The sequence below is a fragment of the Fukomys damarensis genome, unplaced genomic scaffold (genome assembly GCF_012274545.1).
Source record: "Fukomys damarensis isolate Sample0158 unplaced genomic scaffold, DMR_v1.0_HiC HiC_scaffold_15, whole genome shotgun sequence".
Lineage (NCBI taxonomy): Eukaryota > Metazoa > Chordata > Mammalia > Rodentia > Bathyergidae > Fukomys > Fukomys damarensis.
In genome coordinates this window covers 29,819,780-29,832,203 of record NW_022900927.1, presented here as the reverse complement: position 1 = coordinate 29,832,203, position 12,424 = coordinate 29,819,780, and positions in this window count along the sequence as shown.

Below are 12,424 nucleotides of genomic sequence, written 5' to 3'. Positions count from 1 at the left end.
CTAAAAGCAAACTACAGTGTTGAATATGGGTGTTGGTTTTAAAGTTGCCCATAGTTATTCCCAAATAAAAAGAAACCATCTCTTACCAGGTCTTGGACTGTGATGTCATATTACTCAGTTTTATGATGTTGGCTTTTGAAAACAGGTGAAGTCGTGAGAATGACCCAGGCCAGCTGCTGGTAGAGTCTCTGCCACAGTGCTCTTAAACTCAGCTGACATGTTTGGGTGGCGGGATGTGGTGAGGTTCTCTTTGTGCCTCTTTTAGTTTTGGTATCTTTCTTACCTAGTTTGAGTGAAGAGACCTCAGTTTATATCTTAATAGACTGCAAAATGTACTGTTTTCAGAATGTATGAGGCACCCAATTGCAAGAGGTTCACGTTGTTCTTAATTATACTGATTTGGATTTTGATTATTTTCCCTCTTAAAGTCAGGTCCATGACTTTTGATGCCCTTCAGAGTAGAGAACCATAAATCATTCATATGAACAGGGGCCTTAGGAATGGAGAGATTTTGCCTTACAAGATTTCCTGTTACCAAACTTACCCTCACAGTTTCAAAGTAAAGAACACATTTTAAGTATCTTTGAGCTTGACCAACGGTGCTGATGCAAACACATTTTAATTGACAACACTGGGATTTTTGCACATAACCATGAAAGTTACCTTAATCTGTGAGAAATGTTTATTTCTAAGTGTCTAAGGATTAATGCTTTTTAATAAAACCTAAGTTGCCCTAGAATCCTTATTAGGAGAAAGCAGAAGTTATTTCAACTGACCCACCAAAGGAATTCGAGGGGCACATTTGCATTCTTTGGTGGGAATCAAGTGGTGGAAAACCAAATTGTGTAAATTCCTGTGTTTGCATCATCTATTACTAGAAGTTAATCTGCTCTGGCTCTGTCATCTCAGTCATTTCACTTAGAAAGTGCCCTTCAAAGGATCCTGTTCACTGCTGCACTTTTTCAATGAATTAAAATTTATTTCTGTTCTAGTGAGAATGTGTCCTTTGTTTTAGTCCACAAAAGTAGTAATGCTGACAAGGTTCTTATTTTTGATGCTGTTCTTTTTAATCACTCACTCGTACTAAAAATGGTCCATTTCCTATGCAGATTCTATATTCTCTACCTGGATAGCTCTTAAATATATTGTTCCTACTGATTAGCCCTGAATGAAGTAGCAAGTAGCCAAGTATTAGGTCTTCCCAATTAAGCCATTACTTGTAGCTGTGGAGGAAAAAAACTTTTACCTTGACTGGCTTTCAAGTACATAGACCAGGCTCACCTCCAAAGGTTTTACCCAGATGTTTGATCCATTGCCCTATAGTGAAAGACGTATAGGAGTCAACAGATTTCTTCTTAAAGGGAGAGAGAGAACTAGGCAAAGTGGCACAATTCTAATCCTAGCACTCTGAGAAGCAGAGGCAAGAGGATCACAAGTACAAGCCCACCTTACACTATTTTAACAATTTAGTGAGACTTCATCTCAAAAAATAAAAACAGACCTCCAGGAAAATGGCAGAGCAGTAAGCAGCAGTGGGGTTAGCCTCTTTGAGAGTCAGAATCCAGACACTGGAATATAACAACTTAGGGAAGGTAGATCCCAAGGCCCCAGGAAGGATCTGAAAGAATTGAAGCCTACAGAGAAAGTGGAGAAACACCTCCACATTGAAAAGGGAGGTGGCAAGCTGCGCTTTTTCCCAGTTCATGGTGTAAGAGGAAGCCTGACTCTATAGAGACACAGTTAAGGTCGTAACTACAGAGGCCTCCATGGAAATTCACCAATGGAACGGAGCACTAAATGCTTGTAAACTGCAGTAGCTGGTGAGTGACTGCTTGGAGAGGGAGCCTGGCCACATACCATTTGGGGAGAGGCCACATGAACCCAGGACTCAGATCAACCAGGGGGTGGTTCCTTCTCAGATTGAGAAACATCAGAGAGGCATCCAGTGTCAGGGAGCAGAGGGCAGGGTGGCAAGGGACACCAAAGAGTGTTGTGGACTGAACAACTTGGGCCCCAACCCCATAATCATTGACAAGAATTCACTTGAACTTCTGTGAAAATGAAAGCACCAAAACTGCCATCCTGCTCTTGCTGTTGGCTTGCTGAGATTATCTAGTTTTTGCCCTAATCCCACTGCAGGCTTACTAGGATCATCTAGTACGGTTCTGGACTGTGTCCTTTGGCTACCAGAGACAGCAGAGACACAACCTGAATTGGACACTACCACAAAACTACACTCCAGAAGATCACCACAGGCTTGAATCACAAATCTTTTTTTCTTAGCTTTTTTCCTTTTTGTTTTTCATGAGTGTGAACATTGGTTTTAATTTTTTTGGTTTTACTTGTTTTTTCTTCATGTCCCAAAGCTTGGGTAATTTTCCTGTATTCCTCAGCCTTGCTTCTAATCTCTCACTTTTCTCTCTTACGAACCCTTTTAAATTTTTCTCCCCTGAGAGTAAAATTGCTTTATTGAGGGAATTTTCTGATTTGTTTTATGTTTTATTATATAACTATAAAATCTTGTACCTTTAGTTAAAGGTGGCACATTAACAGGTAACTCAGTTTGGCATTTTCTGTAGTACTTGATGCTATTGTTATTAATTGTACTACTTCAGCCAAGATGACACTGTTTTAAGTTGTTCTTGTATACCAATGTTGAGGGGTCATAAAAACCATAGTCTGGCACCAAAGAACTGGGTACTAGGCCAAATTAGCAACTTGTCATCACTAATAAATTGAAGAGGCAGGATCTTGGGACAGACTCAAAGGCCAAAAACCAGCTACACATAGGTGTAGAAAACATCTCAGAAGAGAAGTCATCTCCTGAGAAGGTCTCGATACTATCTACTTACCATAAGCAATTTACAAGCATCAACACAAATTTTAAAAAATAGAAAATTAGGGGGCTGGGGATTTAGCTTAGTGGTTCCGGCACCTGCTTTGCAAGTGCAACAAGGACCTGAATTTGATCCCCAGTACCCCCCCCAAAAAAGAAAAAAAAATGTAAGCAGCCAGGGATTTGACTCAATGGTTCTGCTGCCTGCCTTGCAAACACAATGACCAGAGTTTGATCCCCAATACCAAGAAAAAAAAAAGGCAAAAGCTTGCTGTAGACATCCAGCTCACCTATGGCAAATACAGGGAGCACTGAGGTGAAAGAAAGCAAAAGCCATCCAGCAGAACTTTCTGAAATGTTAGAAGTAACAAAGCAGATAAATGAAGCTCTAGAAAAATCAAATTTCAGATAACTAAAGAAATGACCATAATGAAGCATATGGTTATTGAATCTACAGTAGATAAGCTCCTTTTTTAAAAAAAACAGTCTTTAAGTGTTTGTAAATGGGGAGGGGGGCTGAAGAGAGGGCAGGGACAAGGGGAGAAAATGAGAACCAAGACCTGTCATGTAAAGGTATAAGATCCCAGTAATGAATGTAACTGTACTGTATACCTAAAATGTACCAATAAATTCAATTTAAAAAAAAGGAGCTTAAAGTGATGGAAACTATGAATGCCCAACACAGGAAAGAACCGGATACCATAAAACATTCAACAAATATCCAAGAGGTTAAAAACTCTATTGTAAGTCTGTGCAGCAGAATCAATGTGAAGACAAAATAAGACCTAGATTTGCAGTTAGCAATCATCAAATGAAAGCTGTCTTAAAAATAGCAAAGGACTATGAAAAAATGCAGATTGAAGATGATGCAAAGTGTAACAAGACTAAAAGGAATCAATGAAAAATCATGATGGCACAACAGACAAAAATCCTGGCAGAAAACTTACGCGTGGAAAAAGAATTTGAAAAAAAAAAATGACATGCAGATAAAGCATATAGAACTCCCAATTAGCCACAATTACGAAATAAACTACACCAAGGCATATAATCAAGAATTCCAGAAATTCAATACAAGAACAGAATACTAAGCTATTATGAGAAAAGAAACCACTTATAAAGGAAAGCCCATCAAAATCACAGGCTTCTCAACACAAACCCTTAAGTCAAGGATAGCTTGAAGTATTTCAAGCCCCATAAGGAAACAACCTCCAACCTAGATTGATGTATACCACAAAACTTTCAAAACTGATAGAAAAATAACATACTTCCATGGTAAGAACACCTGAAGAAATTCACAACCACCAAACCACCACTCCAAAGTTCTGAAGGATATTCTGGAAAAAGACAATTCTGTGAATTCCAATAGAATGAATCCACCAGGCAAGGCAAGCAGTTAAACACAGGGGAAAGGGAACCAACAACAAAAATATGACAAGGATAAGCCAGTATATACCAGTTCTAATCAATATAAATGGTCTCAGTTCAATCAGAAGAAACATTGGCAAAATTGATCAAGAAACAAGATCCAAACAGTGTACATGAGGACTAAAAGGTATAATAATCTGAAACAGAAAAGGTGCAAAGGGGTAGGGGAAAAGAAAGAGAATGGAATTTATATAAGAAAAAGAAAAAAATGGAGGCCCAGGGATTTAGCTCAGGGGTTCCACCACCTGCCTTGCAAGCACAAGGACCTGAGTTCTAAAAAAAAAAAAAAAGAAAAAAATGGAAACAAAGTCTTTGTAGAAAGGGTGGGGTACAGGGGTTGAAGGGAGGACCGGGGAATGGGGAAAAAATAACCAAGAAGGATTATGGAAAGATGAAAATTTCCAACGAATGTCATTATATTGTATACCTTAAATGTACCAATAAAATTAATTAAAAAAAACAAGATCCGACAATGTTGGATACAAAAAACATTTAATTCAAAAATAAATGTATAAGGGCCGGGGATTTAGCTCAGTGGTTCTGGCGCCTGCTTCGCAAGTGCAAGGACCCAAGTTCAATTCCCAGTACCAGAAAAATAAATACATACATACATGAATAGATGTATAGACTGAAAGTCAGAGAATGGAAAACAATACTCTATGCAATAGGAACCCAGCAAAGAACAGGGGTAAAGTGAATTTCAGGCCAAGACTGATCAAAAGAGATGAAGGTTGCTACATACTTGTTAAGGGAACAGTCCAAGAGGGAGAGATAACATATATGCACCAAACAGCAGCACACCCAACTATATAAAACTTTAATGGATATGAAAAATCAAACATAATTGTTGTGGGGAAACCTCAGTACCCCACTGTCACAAACATAACTATACAAATCAACAAATATCAGAGTTAACCAAAACTTTGAACAAATGGACTGAGTAGTCATCTACAGTGTTCACCACCCCGTAACAGAATACACATTCTTCTCAGCTACACACAGGAATTTCTCTAAAATAGACCACATACTAGCCTATAAAATATGCTTAAGTAAATGCAAAGGAATTGAAATTGTCCCAAGCATATTATCAGATGATAGTGCAATAAAAATGGAAATCAATGTCAAAAGAAACTACAAAAACTGCACAAACACATGGAAATTAACACCCTCCTGAACAACCAATAGGTCACGGGTGAAATTAAGAAATTATAGTTTCTGTAATTAAATAATAATGTCAGTACAACATACTGAAACTTAGGAGATACAGTCCTACAAGAGAAATTTATAGCAGTGAATTCTCACATCAGAAAAACTGAGCTCAAATAACAATGTTGAACCTCAAAGTAAAAAGCAAGTTGAACCCACAATGAGGAAATTACAAAGATCAGAGCAGAAATTAATGCAATTGAGACTAAGAAAATAATACAAAGAATCAGTGAATCAAAGAGTTGGTTCTTTGAAAGATTAAAATAGACAAACATAAAAGGAAAGACTCATCCATGAATTAAGAATGAAAAGAGTGGAATCACATTGGGTCCTAGAGAAATCTATAGATTGTCAACACTATGAGAAGCTGTACTCTAATAAGATGGAAAATGCAGAAAAAATGGACAGATTCCTAGATACACATGAATTACTAATGCTGAATCAAGAAGATGTAAAAATTGTAAGTAACCCAGTATCAGTCAATGAAACTGAAGTAATTCAAAAACTACCAACAAGAAAAGATTATACACCATGACCAAGTAGAGTTCATCCCAGAGATACAGGGATGGTTCAACATACACAAATCAATAAATTAATACATCACATTAACAGAACCAAGAACAGAACCACATAATCTCAAAACACACAAAAAAGCATTGACAAAGTCTAACAGGTATTCATGATAAAACCACACAGAAAATTGAAATAAAAGGCCTTTATCTCAATCTGAATAAAGATATCTATGACAGACCAACAGCCAATATCATACTAAACAGTAAAAAAAAAAAAGGTTTCACTTTAGTATATGTGCTGCCAAAGCGAGCACAAAAAGGCTTTCACTTAAAAAAGGAGCAAGACAAGGAAGCCCAGTATCGCCACTCCTGTTCATTACAGTTCTGGAAACATTAGCCAGAGCAATCAGACAATAGATATAAAAGCAATAAGGATAGGAAAGGAAGAAGTTAAATTATCATTATTTGCAGATGGCAGGATGCTTTACATAGAAGACCCAAAAATCTCCACCAGAAAACTTATAGATTTAATAATAAAATTCAATAGCACAGTCAGATACAAAATCAGCACTCAAAAATCAATAGCATTCCTGTACACAGATAACAGAGAAATTAAGGAAATGACACCTTTCACAATATGATCCAAAAAAAGAAAATGAAATACCTAGGAATCGATCTAATGAAGGGAGTAAAAGACCTTTACATTGAAAGCTACAATTCTCTGAAAAAGGAGATCAAAGAGGGTATCAGAAAATGGGAAAGATATCCCTTGTTCTTGGGTAAACCAAAATAGTGCAAAGGGCCATATTTCCATAATTATTATACAGATTTAATGCAATCCTAATCAAAATACCAATAGCATATCTCACAGAATTAGAGAAAACAATCCTAAAATTCATTTGGAACCAGGAGAGACCTAGCATGACAAAAGCAATTCTGGGCAACAAAAGAAAGGCAGGAGGCATCACAATCCCCAACTCGAAATATACTACAAAGCTACTGTGATAAAATAGGATGGGCCAGGCATGGTGGTACACGCCTGTAATCCCAGCACTTGGGAGGCTGAGGCAGGAGGATCTCTGTGAGTTCAAGACCAGACTGGGCTACACAATGAGTTCCAGGTCAGTCTCAACTACATAGTGAGACCCTGTCTCAAAAAACCAAACCAAAACAAAACACAAAAACCCAGCATGGTACTAGCAAAAACAAACAGACATGAGGAACAATGGAACAGAACAGATTCAGAAACAACTGCAAACACACTCAGCCACTTTTATCTTCAACAAGAAGCCAAACACATTGGGGGGGGGCGCTTTTTAAGGGTGCTGGGAAAACTGGTTTTCCACGTGCTGAAGATTAAAGCTAAAACCATTTCTCGCACCACGCACTAAACTAAAAGCAAAATGTATCAAAACAAACTGCTGGAAGATAAAATAGGTAAAACTCCTGAAGACATATAGACAAAGACTTTATAAACAAAACCTCAGTCACACAAGAACTTTTACAACGAATCAACAACTGGGATCTCATCATATTAAAAAGTTTTTGCATAGCAAAAGAAACCACCAACAGCGAAGAGATAACCCACAGAATGGGAAAAAAAAATTTTTTTACCAGCTATTCCTCAGTCAAAGGAATATCTAGAATATGTAAAGAATTCAAAAAATAAGGCACTCCAATTTTAAATACCCAAGTAAAAAATGGGCTTCTGAAATGGATACTTCTCAGATGAAAAAATACAAACAGCAAATAAACATGAAAAAATGCTCAATGTGATGGAAATCAGTATGCAGATTGCTCAAAAAACTGAAGCCAGAGGTTCCATTTGACCCATCTATTCCTCCTTGATATCTTCCCACGAGTTAAGTGTTATACCAATGATATATGCACTCCCATATTTATAACAGCACAATTTGGAACAAATCTTGGAAACAGCATGTACCCACCAGTTAATGAATGAAGAAAATGTGGTTTTTATATACAATGAAGTACTACTCTCCTTTGAAGAAGGATAAACTTGGGCCAGGGATTTAGCTCAGTGGTGCCATGCCTGCCTTGTAAGAGCAAGGTCCTGAGTTCGATGTCCGATACCAAAAAAAAGGATAAACTTGAGACATTTTTAGGTAAATGGATGCACCTTGAGACCATAATTTTTAAGTGAAATAAATTGAACACACATGCTAGGCACTCTACTGCAATGTTAATGTTCTAAGCTCTGATTTGGGGATAATTTGTTATACAATGATACACAACTAATGACCAAAGCTGGTTTACCAAGAGCAAAACTGAGCCAGACATTTTTTTTTCTTCTTGCAATGCTAAACTTAAAAATAGGGCCTTGCACAAACCAGGCTAGTGTTCTTCCACTGCACTCCATTCACAGCCCCGGGTCAGGCCTTTGTCAAAACCCAATTATTGGTGGGAAGAAGGGGTGAAGGGAGGGCGGGGACAAACGTAAAAAATGAGAACCAAGACCTGTCATGTAAAGGTACAAGATCCCAATGATGAATGTAACTGTACTGTGTACCTAAAATGTACCAATAAATTCAATGAGGAAAATAAAAAAAACTCAATTATTGGGCCGGGAATTTAGCTCAGTGGCACTGTGCCTGTCTTGCAAGTGCAAAGTTCTGAGTTCAATCCCCAGTACAAAAAATAAAAATTTATAGGTACTTAAGTACAGGTTCCAGGAGCAGGCACAGCCCACCTACTGTAGAGATTCAACCTGTCTCCAAGGGGTGGAAAAAAAAAAGTCATATGTATTACATACACAGCGAATATAAACAAAACACTGCTTCCCAGCTATTGTTACCAAAACCAAGTAGAAATTTCTGTGCTAGAATGACCACTAAAATGTTCTCAGCACATGTTGGAAAATATTTTAATGGCCTCCTTTGGCTGGCAGGCTCCAGTCACAAAAAGCCTCTCTAGTGGGTTTCTGTTAATTCCCAAAAGCTGGTGCAGGGGAGAACAGCTCTTTGGCAGCTGCAGCATGCCAAGATTTGGGCTTGGTTTCTGAGGCACCTGTTATCACTACTCCCTTGCCACCTTCCATTGCTGGGAAAACAGCTAGAGGCACAACTGATTTTGTTTCTGCCTAAATTCCTAAGAAAGTGATTGCTTTTGTGTACTTTTCTCACTGGCTTCTAGCGTTTCTCAGATTAGGTGAACAGCAACCTTGTTAGGCTGGAATCTATGCAAATTTGATTCTTTGTAGCAGCCTGGAATGACTCAGTTTCAAATCACCTCTTAGGGTGATTTCTGCTCTCCAGTACACTCAGAGCATCCGTGGTGTCACTTCTGGTCCTGCGCATAGCAGAGGAAACAAAAACTGGCCCCAAATCATTCCAGCCTCTTCCTTCTTGTTAAGCCATGGGAACCAATGTTTATGAGTTCAGCCAGAGGTGACCGCTGACTGTAGGATCAGAAGCAGGAAGCTGCAGTGCAGGGTTGGCCTGGAGAGGAGCCCTTCCCCTTTCCAAGCTGCCCAAGAGGCTGTTTGCAGACCTGTGTATGCGGTGTTTACTTCCACAAACTTTGCGTCCCGCAGCTAAGAGAAGCAAAGGGAACTGAAGATATATGGCCCAGTCTCCAGAGAGTACCGTCTTAGAAGGAGTCCACTGCATGTAAGCACTGACTAGAAACAAGTTCAAGGCTGCAGGCTGCACCTACTGCAGGCCCTCTGGTCTGGATCACTCAGCAGCACTCCCCACCTTACACTGAACTCAACAGCCTGGGTATCCCCAGTCCCAGCTACCATGAGCACTTTGGTTCTGTCAAGTAAAAGCTGAAAACCTTTTCGGTCAAGTAAAACCTGAATAACAGGCCTTTATTATGGGGAGGATCTGCCGAGCTGTCTCCAAAGGAGAGAAAGCAACATGGCAGAACGGGGAGCTTCTTTTATAGGAGCTGGGTGGGGTTAGCCTGAGCCGGGGTAGAGTTGAGTGAGATATATTAAGGGATTAGAGGAGTCTGTGACATCACTAGTTGCTAGGAGATCGCAAGTATCAGGTTACCTTTCTTGGTAAAAAAGAGGGACATGTTAAAAAAAGAAAAAAAAAACTGTCCTTTGGAGTCAGGCGTGGTGGTGCATGCCTGTAATCCCAGCACTCTGGAGGCTGAAGCAGGAGGATTGCTATGAGTTTGAGACCAGCCTGCACTACATAGTGAGGGGGAAAAAAAACTGTCCTTTGGTGGGAAAAGCCATATTTTAACATGGCATTATGGGAAAGAGGGTGCTATTCCATGTGACAGCCATCTTAAGGTGCAGAGCATTATGGGAAAGAGGAGGCTATTTTATGTAGCATCTTAAGGCAAGGAAGATTTAACACTAACTCATCAGGGAAGACAGTACTTTGTAACAACCTTTATGGGGAGCACAAAGGAAGGTTGTACATGATTCCTTTGGTCTAACAATCACCTAGAATCTTGACTGTTCTGCTTTTAACTTGAATCCCCTCCATAAGCATGAATTTTTAAAACAAATATAATCTTATGTATTAAAGTTATATACTAGATTATTTTAAACTGTAAATTTCAGAGGAAAACAAAGGTAGCACCACAACACTGACACTTGTCATTTGACAAGCTTTTCAAAATCTAGACAAAATGTGTAAGAGAATTCACCTTTGGCACAAAATAATGCTATTATGTTTGTTTTATTTTTGTTTTTTTGAACTATGTAGTTCAGACTGCTCTGGAACTCAACTCTGTAGCCCAGGCTGGTCTTGAACTCAAAACAATCCTCCTGCCTCAGCCTCAAGAGTGCTGGGATTATAGGCATGCGCCATCACACCGGCTAATAATGGTAATTTTAAAGAAAACATTTTCATACAAGGATCTAAAATATGTTCGTATCAAATATCACCTGTGGTTAAAATATGAATGTTGACAATTTAAATTCTTATGGTAAAAGACATACTATCATTAACCCTTTCCCCTCATTCCAAACACACTTATGTCTTCATTCTTGCTACTTTCTGAAGCAGCTCTGGAGGTCCTCTTTCATGGTTGTCTTTAGTTGCTCTGTCACAGCTGCTACAATGTCTCAAACCAATTCAAAGTGTTTACCTTTCACAATCATTTTGACTTTTGGCGAGAGCCAGAATTCACACGGTACCAAATCTGGTGAATAAGGTGGGTGAGGACACAACAGTAATGCTTTTACAAACCTGCCTTTCCTCTGGATGGCATTTGGTAGCTGTGTGATCTGTATTTTTACTTGCTGAGCCTGTTTTATCTCTTCAGCCCTCAAAACACTCTGTAAACCTCTAGGATTTGCAGTTAGAATGTGAAAAAAAAATATGGGGCACTTATTAAAACAGCAAATTTAGAGGGCCTGGTACCAATGCAGAAAAACCTGCCTCTGCAAAACCAGCACCTTTGAGATTCTGAAGTTGGTGCAGAAATAGTGCAGTAACCCCAATGTGAAATCTCTTCAAACAGATTCTGGCCACTTCGTTTTCCAAATTCAGCTTCATAACAAATATCTTTTCACAGCACCTACTATGTCTCTGCTTGATCACTCTGGTAGAAAAAAAGTTTGGGGGGAGGGACACAATGGTGACAAAGGAGACAGGAACGTTGTTGTTGGCTTCCCAACACCCCTTACACACTACTTGTTTCCTTGAAACTTAGTCCCTGCCCCAACACACACAACTCCCACAAAAAATAAATACATTGTATACAGAAAGGCCATGAATTTGAACCACTCCGAAAGATAGTAACCAAATTTAATGCCTCTGGTTTTCCTTACATTTTCAGACAGTCATCTTTCATGGATAAGGCATTAAATCATGCACCCCCCCAAAAAAACAAAATCACTGATTTCCAGTGTTATAAGAAATCATATATCCCAGAAAATGATTTGTAACGTTTGCCATTTTGCTGCAAATCTAAAGATATCATTTATAATTCCAAATAAAAAGCCCGATTTTAAGCTGTTGTCTACCTGCAACAGCTACAATTTAAAAATTCCAAGTTCAGGCCCTAGGATGGTGGCACATGCCTATAATTCCAGTGCTCTGGGAGGCTGCAGCAGGAGGACCAAAAATTCAAGCCCAACCTGGGAGGCTTTTCGACTTTGTGTCAAAATACAAAAAAATTTTAAACAAAATAAAGGGCTGGGGATATAGCTCCATGCACGTGCCCTGAATTCAATCTCCAGTACAGGAAAAAAATAAGCTAAATTTTGTGAGGCACTAAGTTTGTTGCTCTCAAAGTCCTGGGTTTGGGGGTTTTATTTGTTTGTTTGTTTAAAATAGAATCAGGGGCTCTGGGGGCCAGGGATTTAGCTCAGTGGTTCCACAGGCTGCTTTTCAAGCAGCAAGGTCCCAAATTCAATCCCTGGTACCAAAAACAAAACAAAAAAAGAATCAGGTGCTCTGCCACTGAGCTATAGCCCAAGCTTTTTTATTTGTTTTTCTTTTTTTTTTTTTTTTTTGAC